Source organism: Delphinapterus leucas, chromosome 2 (genome assembly GCF_059928025.1).
Source record: "Delphinapterus leucas isolate spDelLeu-1000000601 "Yukka" chromosome 2, BTC_Dleu_Yukka2, whole genome shotgun sequence".
NCBI lineage: Eukaryota > Metazoa > Chordata > Mammalia > Artiodactyla > Monodontidae > Delphinapterus > Delphinapterus leucas.
The window spans coordinates 168,971,047-168,988,979 of record NC_143130.1 but is presented as its reverse complement, the minus strand read 5'-3'; the positions used below and the strand labels follow the sequence as shown (position 1 = coordinate 168,988,979).

At 38.0% G+C, this 17,933-nt stretch overlaps 1 pseudogene; it reads left to right on the top strand.

The window, feature by feature from the left end:
- The first annotated feature begins 534 nt into the window (after positions 1 to 534).
- On the top strand, positions 535 to 6,631 carry LOC149750349 (acetyl-CoA acetyltransferase, mitochondrial pseudogene; annotated as a pseudogene).
- The last annotated feature ends 11,302 nt before the right edge of the window (positions 6,632 to 17,933 follow it).

The following is a 17,933-nucleotide window of genomic DNA, read 5'->3' as shown; positions in this document are numbered from 1 at the left end:
ATTATTTACTTTCAGTTTGCATGTCTGAAAAAACATGCCAAATGATCTAAGGTTTTCTGACAATGAAAACAGAAATAGGAGCTGTCCCCTGCTCCTATTATAAATGTAAACAACCTTGTGAGGACACTTCTATGCCTCTTTTTCTGCTTGTGTGTCGTCCCACCAGCCCAGCATAACTGAGCTGAATGGCTTTGAAAGGAGTGATTGTGGGAGCAAGGGAATAAATGAATGCAGGCTCTGTTCTCAATGATCTTGTACTTTTTCCATGTCAATAAAAAAAAAATTGTACTCCAGCATCTGTTAGAATGCCACTGTATCTTCCAGCTTTCACTTGAGGTGGAAGGCCTTGACTTCAACATTTTTAGTAGGACCCATACATTTAAACCTCTTAATAAAGCGGCTGCTGTCCTACTCATCGAAAATATTCAAATTTGCCCTCAAACTGAAATCAGTTTTAACAAGTACTAATCATTCATTTGTGCATCCAGCACTAGTTTGGTATCTGCAGGGAAAACTGAAGAAGTCAGTCACAGTCATTGCCTTTGAGGAGTTTCTTAGTTCATTTTTATGAGTAAATTTTAGTTCATTCCATATGCTAAACAGGGCTGTTCTCATGCATAATTTTTTTTTGGTTACACACGTCATTCCAGGTAAAAGATATAAGCATCACTGGAACACCTTTAAAACCATAGAGGAAGCGGGATCAGGGACCCGCCGCGTGCGACCACATCTCTCCACTGGTAACTCTCCGCTCCACGCTCGGTGACCATGGCTGTGCTGGCAGCCCTTCTGCACGGTGGTGCCCGCAGGCGCAGCCCCCTGCTTCGGAGGTGGATGCAGGAAATAAGATATGTGGAACGAAGTTATGATCAAAACCCACTTTGAATGAAGTGGTCATAGTAAGTGCTACAAGAACACCCATTGGGTCCTTTCTAGGCAGCCTTTCCTCTCTGCCAGCCACTGAGCTTGGTTCCATTGCAATTCAGGGAGCCATTGAAAAGGCAGGGTTTCCAAAAGAAGCAGTGAAAGAAGCATACATGGCTAATGTTCTACAAGGAGGTGGAGGACAAGCCCCTACAAGGCAAGCAGTACTGGGTGCAGGCTTACTTATTTCTACTCCATGTACCACTGTAAACTAAAGTTTGTGTCTCAGGAATGAAAGCTATCATGATGGCCTCTCAGAATCTTATGTGTGGACATCAGGATGTGACGGTGGCAGGTGGGATGGAGAGCATGTCCAATGTTCCCTACGTAATGAACAGAGGAGCAACACCATATAGTGGGGTGAAGCTTGAAGATTTGATTGTAAAAGATGGGCTAACTGATGTCTACAATAAAATTCATATGGGCAGCTGTGCTGAAAATACTGCAAAGAAGCTGAATATTGCACGAGATGAACAGGATACTTATGCTGTTAACTCCTATACCAGAAGTAAAGCAGCATGAGAAGCTGGAAAATTTGGAAGTGAAGTTGTTCCTGTCACAATTACAGTAAAAGGTAAACCAGATGTAGTGGTGAAAGAAGATGAAGAATATAAACATGTTGACTTCAGCAGAGTTCCAAAGCTGAAGACGGGTTTCCAAAAAGAGAATGGCACAGTAACAGCTCCCAGTGCCAGCACACTGGGTGATGGAGCAGCTGCTGTGGTTTTGATGACTGCAGATGCAACGAGAGGCTCAATGTTAAACCACTGGCGAGAATAGCAGCATTTGCTGATGCTGCTGTAGAACCTATAGATTTTCCAGTTGCACCTGCATATGCTGCACCTGAGATGCAGGTGCATCTTAAAAGATGCAGGATTGAAAAAAAGGTATTACAATGTGGGAAATAAATGAAGCCTTTAGTGTAGTCATACTAACAAACATTAAAATGCTAGAGATTGATCCCCCAAAAGTGAATATCAATGGAGGAGCTGTTTCTATTGGACATCCAGTTGGGATGTGTGGAGCCAGGATTGTCGTCCATTGGCTCATGCCTTGAAGCAAGGAGAATGTGGTCTTGCCAGTATTTGCAGCGGAGGAGGAGGTGCTTCTGCCATGCTGATCCAAAAGCTGTAGACAACTTCTGTTGTCTGAGGCAACAACCCTATGTAGCCAGAAAGGCCTGCTGTAATCAGGATGACTGATTACCCTGGGTCAGCTTGTATGAAAATAATCTGTTTCACTTTTTATTATTTTCAACTCTCTTTAAAAAATAAGATAAAAAGATCAAATCCCAAAACCTGTTGAGATTACAAAATAATTTTTTCTTCTACTTTACAGTTTTTATAATCTTGAACACATTTTTGTTATAAAGCTATACTTTTAAAATACCATTGTGCAATATTAGTGACTTATGAGTAGCTAGAAGCTTCCGTTTTAGAGAATAAATCTTAATTTACATTTTTTAAAAAACCATAGGGAACATAGACAAGTACTTAGTATTTAGAGACACTTAAATTTTTAGCATAATGATAAAACTTAAGGGTCATAACAGTAATGACATTAAGGCCCTTTGTTTTGATGATAGCTAACCTTATCCAGTTTGTGGCAACCAGCACTCTCCTTTCTAGAGTGGCAAAACATTTTTCCCTCTCTTCAATTCAGGACCTAGTGAATACATTAGTGTATTTAGTAGACAGCTAGTGATCCTCAGGATCTCAGTATTTACAATGAGGGAAGCCTCCTCTCTGACCTTGGGGAGGTTACTAGTTAATTATGCTGACTGTAGTCTCTTGGGCATGTTGAAGAAAAGGTGTATTTTTCTAATGGAAAAGTTCTTTTCCGGCAGAGGAAAAATTATGACCAGTCTTTCTGTCTTGTAGACTTGCAAATTGACCGCACTTGAACCCTTCTTGTGTTCCTTGATTGCTAACACACTGTTGAGTCTGGCTAGCTAATATTTTATTCTGGATCTTCACAACTATAAATGTAAGTGAAACGAACCTATTATTTTCTTTTCTGGTACTATCTGTGTCTAGTTTTGGCATAAAAGCAGTTCAGTCATAAAATGAGTTTGGCAGTTTTCCCTCTTTTATGGAAGTGTTCATTTAAGGTATGGATTATCTGTTCCATTAAGATTTTATAAGCCCACCAATAAAATATCGATGGTAGGCCTCACTAGGCTTCACTTTTCTTTCTACTTTATACAACTTCCTGGATTGATTTATTTTTAATTTTACTAAGTACTATTTTTTTAATCCCCATTTTCTACTGCAGTGCCTTCTAGGAACGTTTCTTCTCTTGATCCCCTAGCTTACTGCTTTCTTCTTCAGCTATCAGTTTGATCATTTATTCCCATTATATTGACTTTCTTGATTTGATATTATTCAGTTATTTGACAAATATTTATTGAATGTCAGACACTGTTCTGGACACTCACTAATCTGTATAGACCTTTATAAGGACTCCAATAGATCTTTTTCCCTCAGTGACAGTAGTGACATTTTGTCCCTTGGTTGAGCCCCTGTTTTATATTAGAACAGATATGTTTATTTGTAGTACTTCTGTCTTTAATTTTATTTTTATTCCATACTAAAAATACTTCTCTTTTTCCCTAATACAGAAATACCTATTTCAGGGTTGAAGTGCTCATTTTCTTTCATTTACTCGGAGTTTAGAAATAGCATATACATCACGAAGCAACAAGACTTTGGGATTCTGATAGTTTTAATTTTGTAAAATAATTTTCCTTTTGTTTTTTTCCCTAACTTGAGAGTGTTGATAACTACTTATTCACACATATCCATTCATTCGTTTAGTGATTCTTAATTTGTTTATTTAGCATGTTCTGTGTACCAGGCCACGTGCTGGCTGTTAGGGCTATAAAGATGCTGGAAGCGTGTTCTCTTCCCTTATAGAACCTGGAATCTACTGTGAGGGAAAAACATATCAGTTTAACCAAAATATTCAGATATGATGCCATCATAAGGAAATTGAATAAGTTAAAAGGAAAGGAAGATTTCAAGTCAATAAAATTAGCCAGGAGTTTAGGTAAGGGAAAGGCCTTGCCCTGTCTATACTTACCAGGGAATGGTGTGCATATGAGCTGGGTCTTGAATATGAAGAAGGAAGGGTATTGACACACGGGCAGAGTAAGTTATTGTCATTGTTTTTGCTTTCTCTCTATGGTATTTTTTTCCAGATTATGGTTAGATTTTGAATAATGTTTGGGTGCTGCTAACCTTCCTAGAAATAAAAAGACAAATGGAGTTAGAAGCCCTCCCATTCATAGCAATGCTGACCATCATCATGGCTCTCTAGGTCACTTTTTATCAAAATATGTCCTTTCCCCACCCACTTTATACAGAACAAAAGAGTAATACGTGAAATCTGATTTATTTACTTTTAATATTGTCTATAACAGGTGCTATTAAGATTATAAACCCTTTTATGATGTGTCCTTTGTTAAAGAAAACCAATAGGAAAAGAAAAAAAGAAAACCAATAGGAACCCTCCTACACTGTTGGTGGGAATGTAAATTGGTGCAGCCACTATGGAGAACAGTATGGAGATTCCTTAAAAAACTAAAAATACAGCTACCATATCCTGCAATCCCACTCCTGGGCATATATCTGGAGAAAACCATAATTTGAAAAGGTACATGCAGCCTAGTGTTCATTGCAGAACTATTTACAATAGGCAAGAAGACATGGAAGCAACCTAAATGTCCATCAACAGATGAATGGATAAAATAGTTGTGGGATGTATATATACCATGGAATATTACTCAGCCATAAAAGAGAATGAAATAATGCCATTTGCAGCAACATGGATGGACCTAGAGATTATCATAGTAAGTGAAGTAAGTGAGACAGAGACAGACAAATACCATATGATATCACCTGTTTGTGGAATCTAAAAGAAATGATACAAATGACAATTTGGGATCCACCCAAAAAAAATTAGTTTCAGAAGGATACTGTCTGGTTTCCAAAGATTTTTTAATGTGAGAAAATCAGAAGAAAAGAAAAAATAGAGTAACTCTCTGAATGTATGCTTAATCCAAGGTTAAAATCAGAGGATCTGTAACAATGGACGATCATTCGGCCCTTTAGAAAAATGCCTCTTATTTTTATAAGAATTGGGCAGCAGGCTGATGGCACCTTGCTCAAAGGCCCTGGAATGGAGCTATGTTAGGCCAATGATTACACAGTGAGAGAATCCTCATTGGTCCAACTATCTCTAACATAGAAAGCCATCCCCTGTCCCCCACCAGACCCTGAGAGGTGAGCTAAGCCAGTGCTTGTGCACTGGGCAAGAGTTTCCTCAGAAAATAATACTTAACCTATGAGCAAATTTTTAAAATTTGTTTTGAGGAGTATAATTAATCTTTCCACAACATGAGAAATCAACTATACTTCAATAAAATAAATTAAAAAAAATAATCTCTCAAATGCTGAAGGAAATGATAATTGTTTATTTAGTTCTGAAGGAGCAACAGGGAACAGAACAGTTTGGGTATAAGGTGTTTAACTTGTCAGACTTTTTTTCAGAATGAAAGACTGTGGCACAGGAGAGTGATCTGGACTCTGCCGTTTGAGGCAATAATCGTTTGGAGTTAGTGGAGTGCTGAGGTGTACAGGATCTTAGCATTAAAATGTAACAAGAAATTGGTAAAGATCGAAAACATAATAATACCTAGTGTTAATGAGAACGGCTGTCTGAGTCTAACTTGGTAGAATCTTACAGGAAGGTAAGTTGGCAATATATTCATACTGTTTGTCTCAGCAGTTCCACTTCAATGAATTTATCCTAATGAAACAACATTAACTAAACACTAAGAATTAGGTAGAAGCAGGGCTGATATTCAGCCACTGGTAGTATAGGATCGCCAATCACCATGACCATCTATTAAATCAGAAGAGGTGCGGCTTGTAAACATCCACTTTTCTTATACCAATGCCTATGAGCCAAACGTCAGCCTCTATTAGAGGGTGTTCACTGCAGGATTGTTTATAATAGTAATCAGTTAGAAACTGATAAATAATAAATGTACAGTAGGAAATTGGTTAGATTTGCTTTGATATGTCCATATGGTAGAATGCAACAAAGTCAGGTTTTGTTTGTTTTTTGTTTGTTTGTTTGGTTTTGGTTTTTTTTTGTTTTTGCGGTATGCGGACCTCTCACTGTTGTGGCCTCTCCCGTTGCGGAGCACAGGCTCCGGACGCGCAAGCTCAGCGGCCATGGCTCACGGGCCTAGCCGCTCCGCGGCATGTGGGATCTTCCTGGACCGGGTCATGAACCTGTGTCCCCTGCATTGGCAGGTGGACTCTCAACCACTGCGCCACCAGGGAAGCCCCAAAGTCAGGTTTTTAAGGAAAAAAAATCACATCATAAACTCATTTAATACAGAGTTAAGGAAATAAAAAAATTATAAAACAATACATACTATAGACTCAAATATGCAATACAATCCAACTTTTATTTAAGACATAAAAATTGAGAATATAGACCACAAAATTAATAGTGGTTATACTCTGGGTAAGAGGATACTAGCTGTTTTTACTTTTTATGTTTTATAAATTTTACAATGTATTTGTATTAATTTTATAAAAGGCAAATATATTTAGCCATATTATGAAAAGATACTTTTCATATTTTGTGTTTTTCTCTAAGTAATCAGCCTTTGTTTGGAGACAAGTCTGTTGCTCCCAACTAGTGGATAGCAATTCATATTATAAGTGTGCATTGACCACATTTCAGGTATCCATTTCCCTAATGATAAAACCTAGATTTCCTCCAACTTCCCCAACCATAAACACCACCATAAGAGCACCTCAGTATGTGCCATCCTAAGGGCATGATTGGAGGGCCATCACATATAGCCCTTGAAGTGGATTTGCTGGGTCAAAGAGAATTCACATTCTTAATGTCACTAAGGACCTCCAGATGATTATTTTAGAATGACCTTACCAGTTTATACTTTTGTCAAAACTGCAAGAGTTCCCATATACCCCATCTTCTCCAACACTTAGTAGCAGACATCTTTTTTATTTTTGCCATTCTGATGGGTGTAACATGGGTCTATAGTTTTAAAATATATCTCCCTGATTACTAGTAAGTTTGAGAACCTCTTCATATAGTCGTTAGCTGTTCAGGCTTCCCTCTCTATTTATTGCCTGTTCATATACTTTGCCCAATTTTCTGTTGAGTATCATCTTTTTCTCAGTGATTTGCTTGAGCCCCTTAAATGTTGAGTGTTTCACTGTTTTGATCATAATCAACAGTAAGAAGTATATGTTACATCACAACCAACACACATTATATATAATATATAATACATTAATATATTAATATATAAGATGTATAGTTATAATCTTATAAGTATACATATATACTTATGTACATACATACATATATACATATATGAGTATACATGTTATATATCAATATATTATTAATTAGAGTATATATTGATTATATCAGTAATATATAATTGTGTAAGTGTCTATTAAGTCTCTATAATTAAATATATGATTAATTATTAATATGTATTAATGTACTATATATGTAAATATATATATTCCCAACAAAAACACACTATTGTATATATGTATGCATGTATTGTATATATTTTTAATTTTACATTTTCATTTACATGATGTAAACAAAAGGCTGATGAGTATTTTCTCCTAATACTTGTTATGCACTCTGATATTTTCTATTCTTTCCTACTTTATTTTTTTTAATTATGCTTGCAGTTCTCTAAGTTGAATTTATCACTCAGTAATGGTCTACAAATCATAATCTAAAATCAATTGTGCTTGATATAATCCCTGGTCAGTTATAGATTTGCAAACATCTCCTGGTTTGTCATGTCTCTGTTAATTTTGCCAAATGGGTACGTTGTTTATCAGAAATTTTTAATTTTGATGCAGTCAAATTTATTCATTATTTGAGTCTTGGTTAGGAAATTTCCCCCCACTTCTAGTTCACATGGATATTCTCCTACATTTTCTTCAATTAGATTTATAAATTTACCTTTTGAATTTAGGTCTTCAGTCTGAGACCCACCCTTTTTATTTCATATAAGTTAAAGATTCAACTTTATTTTCTTTACTTTTCTCCATGGAGTGAGCTAATTTGCCCACTACCATCGAATAAAACAATTTTTTTTGCCATTCCTTGGTGGTACCTTATTTATCATATATCAAATTTACACATAACAGAGATTGATTTCTGTTTCTTGGTCCATTTGATTTTGCCCTACTACTCTACTGTCTGTTCACTTTTAGTGTGATTTATATCAAAGACAGAAGTCAGTCAAGTAAGGAGATAGGTTGTTTTCAGGCAATAGGGGGAGCATCGAAGACCCAAAGATCAGAATGTCTCTGCAGGGTGATTCTGCCTTAGACTTTTGTGGGGAGGAGTAAACAGGTTGCAGAAGGGGTGATTTATACTTGGGGTTGTTTTTCCAGCAGAAGTCTCAGTCAGTTGTGTGAAGAGGAAATGGTTTTCTCTGTGGTTAGCTAGTTTCAGGGGACAAACAATTTTAATCTTAGCAAATCAATCACGAGACAGAGAATGGGAAATTGGAGGGTCAGTATCTGGCCTCCTCAGCAGATTCAGGCAAAAGGGGAAAGGTCTGTATTTGGCCTTGTCAGTGTCCCGTCTTGCTCCATACAAACATCACCTGTCTTAGAACAATCTCAGTAATTTCCATGGGTTTTGGTCAAGGCTAAGTGAAATTGTCCATGGAGCCAGTAGTTTCTCGTCAGCTCTCCCCTTGGAGCACCAGCGTAGTCATCTGTTGAGCTCTGATGGTGGTCTGAAGCTGAGAAGGTGTTCTGGAGAAAAAGCACTTAATTAGGATGCTTGCAGAAAATCGATCATTAGAGGCTATGATAAGGAGTAAAACCAAGACCCAAGGCCATCGAGAACCAGTCTAGTGGATTCCAGGAAATTGGTGTGGAGCTCCTTCAAGGATGGGGTTAGGATTGTGGAGGCAATGCAGTGAATTCTCTGGTTAGCATCTCACATGTTCTTGCTTACGATGTAGAGGTCAGAGAGGTTTGGGGGAGCAAAGGTGAAACAACTGGGGACCCTGCATGTCTGTGGATAAATGAGGAATAGAGAAGGAAATGGTAAGGAGGCCAGAAATGGAAAGGAATAGAGGAGACATGGCTCAGGAAGTTCTGAAACTAATGGACAATAGAAAAATTAAAGAATGATGAGAAGGATACGAAGGAGGAACATGGAGAGCACTGGATAGGGGAATCCCAGGCAATTGTGTTCCAGCATTTTGGGTGGAAGCTGACCCTATTGTGGTGCCATCTGCTTGTTCCAAAATTCATGAGAAAGCGGTTTGTCTCATGTCATCTTCTGCTTCTGGGAGCTCTCAAAGAGCCTCAGTTTAAGGTCTGCTGCTAGGGTGAATTTTCCTAACTTCAAAAGGAGACTTGTATTGTTAAAATATTAAAACATGACAGGTTGTATTCCTTATAGTTTTGCAGCAGTACAACTGGTTAGGAAGCCAGTATAAGGTTCCTTCTGCCTGGGTTCAAGATTTTTTTTTTTTTTTGTGGTACGCGGGCCTCTCACTGCTGTGGCCTCTCCCGTTGTGGAGCACAGGCTCCGGACGTGCAGGCTCAGCAGCCATGGCTCACGGGCCCAGCCGCTCCACGGCACGTGGGATCCTCCCGGACCGGGGCACGAACCTGTGTCCCCTGCATCAGCAGGCGGACTCCCAACCACTGCACCACCAGGGAAGCCCAAGATTGGTCTTTTGATGGTATTTTTTTCCAGAAGACCAGGTCTTCAACATGAAGATCATGTTAAGGGCTGAGGTGGGAGGTCTGGGGGAAAGTACACTTGAACTATCAGTAATAAATATAAGTGTATTGAATGAGACCTTGGCAGTATTTAAGAGTACCAGTCTGGATCATATTTGAACCTCCTGTGGTCCAACAAGAGTAAGAAATCTTCATGGGCCTGCCAGTAATTATTTCATAAGGGGATAATCAATGTTGAGAGGAAAGTGAGAAAGTATTATCAGGGTTAATGGCAAGACTTCGGGTCACGTTAGCTTGAGTTCCTCAGCATTTTACTAACTTGAGTGTTCCGTTGACTCATTCTTTTTTCTTTTGCGGATTAAGGATGGTAAGGACACTGCCGTTTTTGTGGGAGTGGAAGTACTTAGCAATGTGGTGAGTTCCTCTGTCGCTAGAGAGGAAAAGAGGGATTCCCCAGGTGGGAAAAATTCTAGCAACAATTTAGCTCAAGCTGTGGCAGTAGCCTATTTGCAGGGCAAAGCTTCCAAGCATTATTTTTAGAATGCAGACTATGGTTAGAACATATTTGTACCCATGAGACCATGGGAGTTTGACAAAATCCATTTGCTGATGGAGAAAGGGGCCTGAGGGAGCTGGCTGGCATCCTTGCCCCACCTTTACCTTTTTAACAGGATTGTGTTTCTGGCAGATGGGAAAAATTGAGATTACCTGTTCAGTATGAGAGCTGAAGCATCCCTGCCAATATCTGCAGAGGAGACTTAAGATTTCCTCTATCATGATAGGTAACTTATGGAAGCTCTGGACCAATTTGGTAACGCTCACAAATAGAAGGAAAGTGCCTGAGCCACTGGAGCTAGAATGAGGTTAAAGTGCCCAAAAGGCCAATGGCTACCACTGAAATAAGGCCAGAATCAGAGGATTAATTACCACCTGAGATTTATTTAACCAGTAAGGAATAGATAATGTAATTCCAATGTTATTTGAACATTTACACACTGTAGGAAAAAGGTGGAAAATCTCAGATCTTTTTATAAAGCTTACATAACTTTAGTAACAAAAATGAGCAAATGCACTTTTGAAAGTTCATACAAAATTTCAAATAAAATATTAGTAAATAGAATCCAGTAGTATAACAAATGAATAGTACAACAAGATCACGCCGTATCTTCCAGGAATGCAGGGATAATTCAGTATCAGTAAGCTAATCAATATATTTCATTACAGATGCATCAACAAGTTAAAAAGAGAAAAATTAAATAATCATATCATTTCATCCTTAAAAACCATTGGATAAAATTTGGCAGCTCTCCCTTTTAAAAAATAGGAATGAATTGTTATGAAAAATCAATAGTAAACAATGTCTTTAAATGGAAAAACACTAAAGCCACAAGATGAAAATCAGAAACATGAACAACCATTTGTGGAACAAAGGTACTCAAAGTCCCTCCATGGACCCCCTTCTAGAATGTAAATACAATGTTTCCAGGGACTTTTGTTTTATTCCCCAGAGTACTCTCAGACCCTAGGACACTGCCTGATTCTCAGCAAACATTCACTGGGTGTTCAATACCATCAGGAACAAAACAGGACTACATGCTACTACCATAATACTCAACGTTGCTTTGGAAGTTACAGCAAGAAGAGTAGGGTGAAGACATGAAGTAACTGGTTTAACACTGGAAAAGCAGAGATAAAAACCAGCTATTTGCTGATGATATTATACCAAGGAAGCCTAAAAGATTCTAATAAGAAAATGCATTAGTATTAATAAATTTCATAAGGTGGCCTATAAGTACTAAAGTCAATAACCTTTCTCTATTTTAATAATAATTTCCTAGGAAAAGAAATGGGGGAATTTTTCCATTCATAATAGCAGCAACATCTGTCAAGTACTTGGAAATAAATTTAACAAGACTGGGATCTACATGAAGGAAACTAAAACCTCTTTGAGAGCCATCAAATAAGGTTTGAACAAATGGAAAGAGGCATCATGTCCTTGACTGGGAAAACGTAATTTTAAAATGTCAAGGATTGGTTCAAGATGGTGGAGTAGAAGGACGTGCGCTCATTCCCTCTTGCGAGAGCACTGAAATCACAACTAACTGCTGAACAATCATCGAAAGGAAGACACTGGAACTCACCAAAAAAGATACCCCACATCCAAAGACAAAGGAGAAGCTGCAATTAGACAGTAGGAGGGGCGCAATCACAATAAAATCAAATCCCATACCTGCTGGGTGGGTGACTCACAAACTGGAGAACAATTATACCACAGATGTCCACCCACTGGAGTGAAGGTTCTGAGCCCCACGTCAGGCTTCCCAACCTGGAGGTCTGACAACGGGAGGAGAAATTCCCAGAGAATCAGACTTTGAAGACTAGTGGAATTTGATTGCTATTTGACAGGACTGGGAGAAACAGAGACTCCACTCTTAAAGGGCACACACAAAGTAGTGTGTGCATCAGGACCCAGGGGAAAGGAGCAGTGACCCCATAGGAGACTGAACCAGACCTACCTGCTAGTGTTAGAGGGTCTTCTGCAGAGTCGTGGGGGTGGGGGGCGGCTGTGGCTCACCATGGGGACAAAGACACTGGCAGCAGAAGTTCTGGGAAGTACTCCTTAGCTTGAGCCCCCTGGAGTCCACCATTAGCCCCACCAAAGAGCCTGTAGGCTCCAGTGCTGGGTCACCTCAGGCCAAACAACAAATAGAGAGGGAACTCAGCCCCACCCATTGGCAGACAAGCGGATTAAAGTTCTACTGAGCTCTGCCCACCAGAGCAACACCCAGCTCTACCCACCACCAGTCCCTCCCATCAGGAAGCTTGCACAAGCCTCTTAGATAGCCTCATCCAACAAGGGCAGACAACAGAAGCAAGAAGAACTACAATCCTGCAGCCTGTGAAACAAAAACCACATTCACAGATAGACAAAATGAAAAGGCAAAGAACTATGTACCACATGAAGGAACAAGATAAAACCCCAGAAAAATAACTGAATGAAGTGGAGATAGGCAGCCTTCCAGAAAAAGAATTCAGAATAATGATAGTGAAGATGATCCAGGAGCTCGGAAAAAGAATGGAGACAAAGATCAAGAAGATGCAAGAAATGTTTAACAAAGACCTAGAAGAATTACAGAACAAACAGAGATGAGCTATACAATAACTGAAATGGAAAATACACGAGAAGGAATCAATAGCAGAATAACTGAGGCAGAAGAACGGATAAGTGACCTGGAAGACAGAATGGTGGAATTCACTGCCATGGAACAGAATAAAGAAAAAAGAATGAAAAGAAATGAAGACAGCCTAAGAGACCTCTGGGACAACATTAAACACAACAATATTCACATTATAGGGGTCCCAGAAGGAGAAGAGAGAGAGAAAGGACTCGAGAAAATATTTGAAGAGATGATAGTCGAAAACTTCCCTAACATGAGAAAGGAAATAGCCACCCAAGTCCAGGAAGCGCAGAGTCCCAGGCAGGATAAATCCAAGGAGAAACACACTGAGATACATAGTAATCAAATTGGCAAAAATTAAAGACAAAGAAAAATTATTAAAAGCAACAAGGGAAAAATGACAACATACAAGGGAACTCCCATAAGGTTAACAGCTGATTGCTCAGCAGAAATTCTACAAGCCAGAAGGGAGTGGCATGATATATTTAAAGTGATGAAAGGGAAGAAGCTACAACCAAGATTACCTGGCAAGGATCTCATTCAGATTCGATGGAAAAATCAAAAGCTTTACAGACAAGCAAAAGCTAAGAGAACTCAGCACCAGCAAACCAGCTCTACAACAAATGCTACAAACTTCTCTAACTGGGAAACACAAGAAAAGAAAAGGACCTACAAAAACAAACCCAAAACAATTAAGAAAATGGTAATAGGAACATATCGATAATTACCTTAAACATGAATGGATTAAATGCTCCAGTCAAAAGACACAGGCTCACTGAATGGATAAAAAAACAAGACCCATCTATATGCTGTCTACAAGAGACCCACTTCAGACCTAGGGACACATACAGACTGAAAGTGAGGGGATGGAAAAAGATATTCCATGCAAATGGAAATCAAAAGAAAGCTGGAGTAGCAATACTCATATCAGATAAAACAGACTTTAAAATAAATAATGTTACAAGAGACAAGGAAGGACACCACATAATGATCAAGGGATCAATCCAAGAAGAAGATATAACAATTATAAATATATGTGCACCCAACATAGGAGCACCTCAATACATAAGGCAACTGCTAACAGCTCTAAAAGAGGAAATCGACAGTAACACAATAGTGGGGGACTTTAACATCTCACTTACACCAAATGGATAGATCATCCAGACAGAAAATAAGGAAACACAAGCTTTAAATAACACAATAGACCAGATAGACTTAATTGATATTTATAGGACATTCCATCCCAAAACAGCAGATTACACCTTCTTCTCAAATGCACATGAAACATTCTCCAGGATAGATCACACTGTGGGTCACAAATCAAGCCTCGATAAATTTAAGAAAATTGAAATAATATCAAGCATCTTTTTCGACCACAGCACTATGAGATTAGAAATAAATTACAGGGGGAAAAACGTAAAAAACACAAACACATGGAGGCTAAACAATACATTACTAAATAGCCAAGAGATCACTGAAGAAATCAAACAGAAAATCAAAAAATACCTAGAGACAAATGACAATGAAAACACAATGATTCAAAACCTTTGGGATGCAGCAAAAGAAGTTCTAAGAGGGAAGTTTATAGCAATACAATCCTACCTCAAGAAACAAGAAAAATCTCAAATAATCTAACCTTACACCTAAAGGAACTAGAGAAAGAAGAACAAACAAAACACAAAGTTAGCAGAAGGAAAGAAATCATAAAGATCAGAGCAGAAATAAATGAAATAGAAACAAAGAAAACAATAGCAAAGATCAATAAAACTAAAAGCTGGTTCTTTGAGAAGATAAACTAAATTGATAAACCTTTAGCCAGACTCATCAAGAAAAAGAGGGAGAGGACTCAAATCGATAAAATTAGAAATGAAAAAGGAGAAGTTACAATGGACACCAAAGAAATACAAAGCATCCTAAGAGACTACTACAAGCAACTCTATGCCAATAGAATGGACAACCTGGAAGAAGTGGACAAATTCTTAGAAAGGTATAACCTTCCAAGACTGAACCAGGACGAAATAGAAAATATGAACAGAACAATCACAAGTAATGAAATTGAAACTGTGATTAAAAATCTTCCAACAAACAAAAGTCCAGGACCAGATGGCTTCACAGGTGAATCCTATCAAACATTTAGAGAGGAGCTAACACCCATCCTTCTCAAGCTCTTCCAAAAAATTGCAGAGGAAGGAACACTCCTAAACTTATTCTACGAGTCCACCATCACCATGTTACCAAAACCAGACAAAGATACTACAAAAAAAGAAAATTACAGACAAATACCACTGATGAATATAGATGCAAAAATCCTCAACAAAATACTAGCAAACAGAATCCAACAACACATTGAAAGGATCACACACCATGATGAAGTGGGGTTTATCCCAGGGATGCAAGGATTCTTAAATGTATGCAAAGCAATCAATGTGATACACCATATTAACAAATTGAAGAATAAAAACCATATCATCTCAATAGATGCCGAAAAAGCTTTTGACAAAATTCAACACACATTTATGATAAAAAACTCTCCAGAAAGTGGGCATAGAGGGAACCTACCTCAAAATAATAAAGCCATATATGACAAACCCACAGCAAACATCATTCTCAATGGTGAAAAAGTGAAACCATTTCCTCTAACATCAGGAACAAGACAAGGATGTCCACTCTTGCCACTGTTATTCAACATAGTTTTGGAAGTCCTATGCACAGTAATCAGAGAAGAAAAAGAAATGAATACAAATTGGAAAACAAGGAGTAAAACTGTCACTGTTTGCAGATGACATGATACTATACATAGAGAATCCTAAAGATGCCACCAGGAAACTACTAGAGCTAATCAATGAATTTGGTAAAGTTGCAGGATACAAAATTGATGCACAGAAATCTCTTGCATTCCTCTACACTAACAAAAGATCAGAAAGAGAAATTAAGGAAACAATCCTATTCACCATTGCAACAAAAAAAGAAAATACCTAGGAATAAACCTACCTATGGAGGTAAAAGACCTGTACTCAGAAAAATATAAGACACTGATGAAAGAAATCAAAGATGACACAAACAGATGGAGAGATATACCATATTCTTAGATTGGAAGAATCAATATTGTGAAAATGACTATACTGCCCAAAGCAATCTATAGATTCAATGCAATCCCTATCAAATTATCAATGGCATTTTTTACAGAATTAGAACAAAAAGTTTTAAAATTTGTATGGAGACACAAAAGATTCCTAATAGCCAAAGCAATCTTGAGGGAAAAAAACGGAGCTGGAGGAATCAGACTTCCTGACTTCAGAACTATACTACAAAACTACATTAATCAAGACAATACGGTACTGGCAAAAGAAAAAAAGAAATATAAATCGATGGAACAGGATAGAAAGCCCAGAGATAAACCCACACACCTATTGTCAACTAATCTATGACAAAGGAGGCAAGGATATACAATGGAGAAAAGACAGTCTCTTCAATAAATGGTGCTGGGAAAACTGGACAGCTACTTGTGAAAGAAAAATTAGAACACTCCCTCACACCATACACAAAAATAAACTCAAAATGGATTAGAGACCTAAATGTAAGACTGGACACTATAAAACTCTTAGAGGAAAACATAGGAAGAACACTTTTTGACATAAATCGCAGCAAGATCTTTTTTGACCCACCTCCTAGAGTAATGGAAGTAAAAACAAAAATAAATGGGACCTAATGAAACTTAAAGATTTTTGCACAGCAAAGGAAACTATAAACAAGATGAAAAGACAACCTTCAGAATGCAAGAAAATATTTGCAAAAGAATCAATGGGCAAAGGATTAATCTCCAAAATATATAAACAGCTCATGCAGCTCAATATTAAAAAAAACAAACAACCCAATCCAAAAATGGTAAGAAAACCTAAATAGACATTTCTCCAAAGAAGACATGCAAATGGCCAAGAAGCACATGAAAAGCTGCTGAACGTCACTAATTATTAGAGAAATGCAAATCAAAACTACAATGAGGTATCACTTCACACTGGTCAGAATGGCTATCATCAGAAAACCTACAAACAATAAATGCTGAAGATGGTGTGGAGAAAAGGGAACACTCTTGCACTGTTGGTAGGAATGTAAATCAATACAGCCACTATGGAGAACAGTATGGAGGTTCCTTAAAAAACTACAAATAGAATTACCATATGACCCAGCAATCCCACTACTGGGCATATACCCAGAGAAAACCATAATTCAAAAGGACACATGCACCCTAATGTTCACTGCAGCACTATTTACAATAGCCAGGTCATGGAAGCAACATAAATGCCTGTCAACAGATGAGTGGATAAAGAAGATGTGGTACATATATACAATGGAATATTACTCAGCCATAAAAAGGGACGAAATTGGGTCATTTGTAGAGATGTGGCTGGACCTAGAGAGTGTCATACAGAGTGAAGTAAGTCAGAAAGAGAAAAACAAATATTGCATATTAACGTATATATGTGGAATCTAGAAAATTGGTATGGATGACCCAGCTTGCAAGGCAGAAATAGAGACACAGATGTAGAGAACAAACATATGGACACCTAGGGTGGAAAGTGTGGGGGTGGGGATGAACTGGGAGATTGGGATTGACATATATATATACTAATATGCATAAAATAGATAGCTACTAAGAACCTGCTGTATGAAAATAAAATATTTTTAAAAAAGAAGAAGAAGAAATTCTGCCTATGGATAGCAGCTTCAGACTGTGCAGGAGAGCCCCAGCCTGCCCTTCCTGATGGCCTGCCCTATGTATTAGTGCCCTTATAAGAAGAGACACGTCCTTTATATGAGAGAGAGAGAGAAAGTGTACTTACTTTCTCTTTCTTAGGAAAAGTGCTCTCACCAGAATCTGACCCTGCTGGCACTCTGCTCTGGACTTCCCAGCCTCCAGAACTGTGAATAATTAAAGTTTGTTGTTTAAGAAAAAAAAAAAAAAGGGAAATTTGAACATTTTGACTATATTAAAGTTAAAATCATGTTTAGGAAAAATACCATAATCAAAGTCTAATAATTT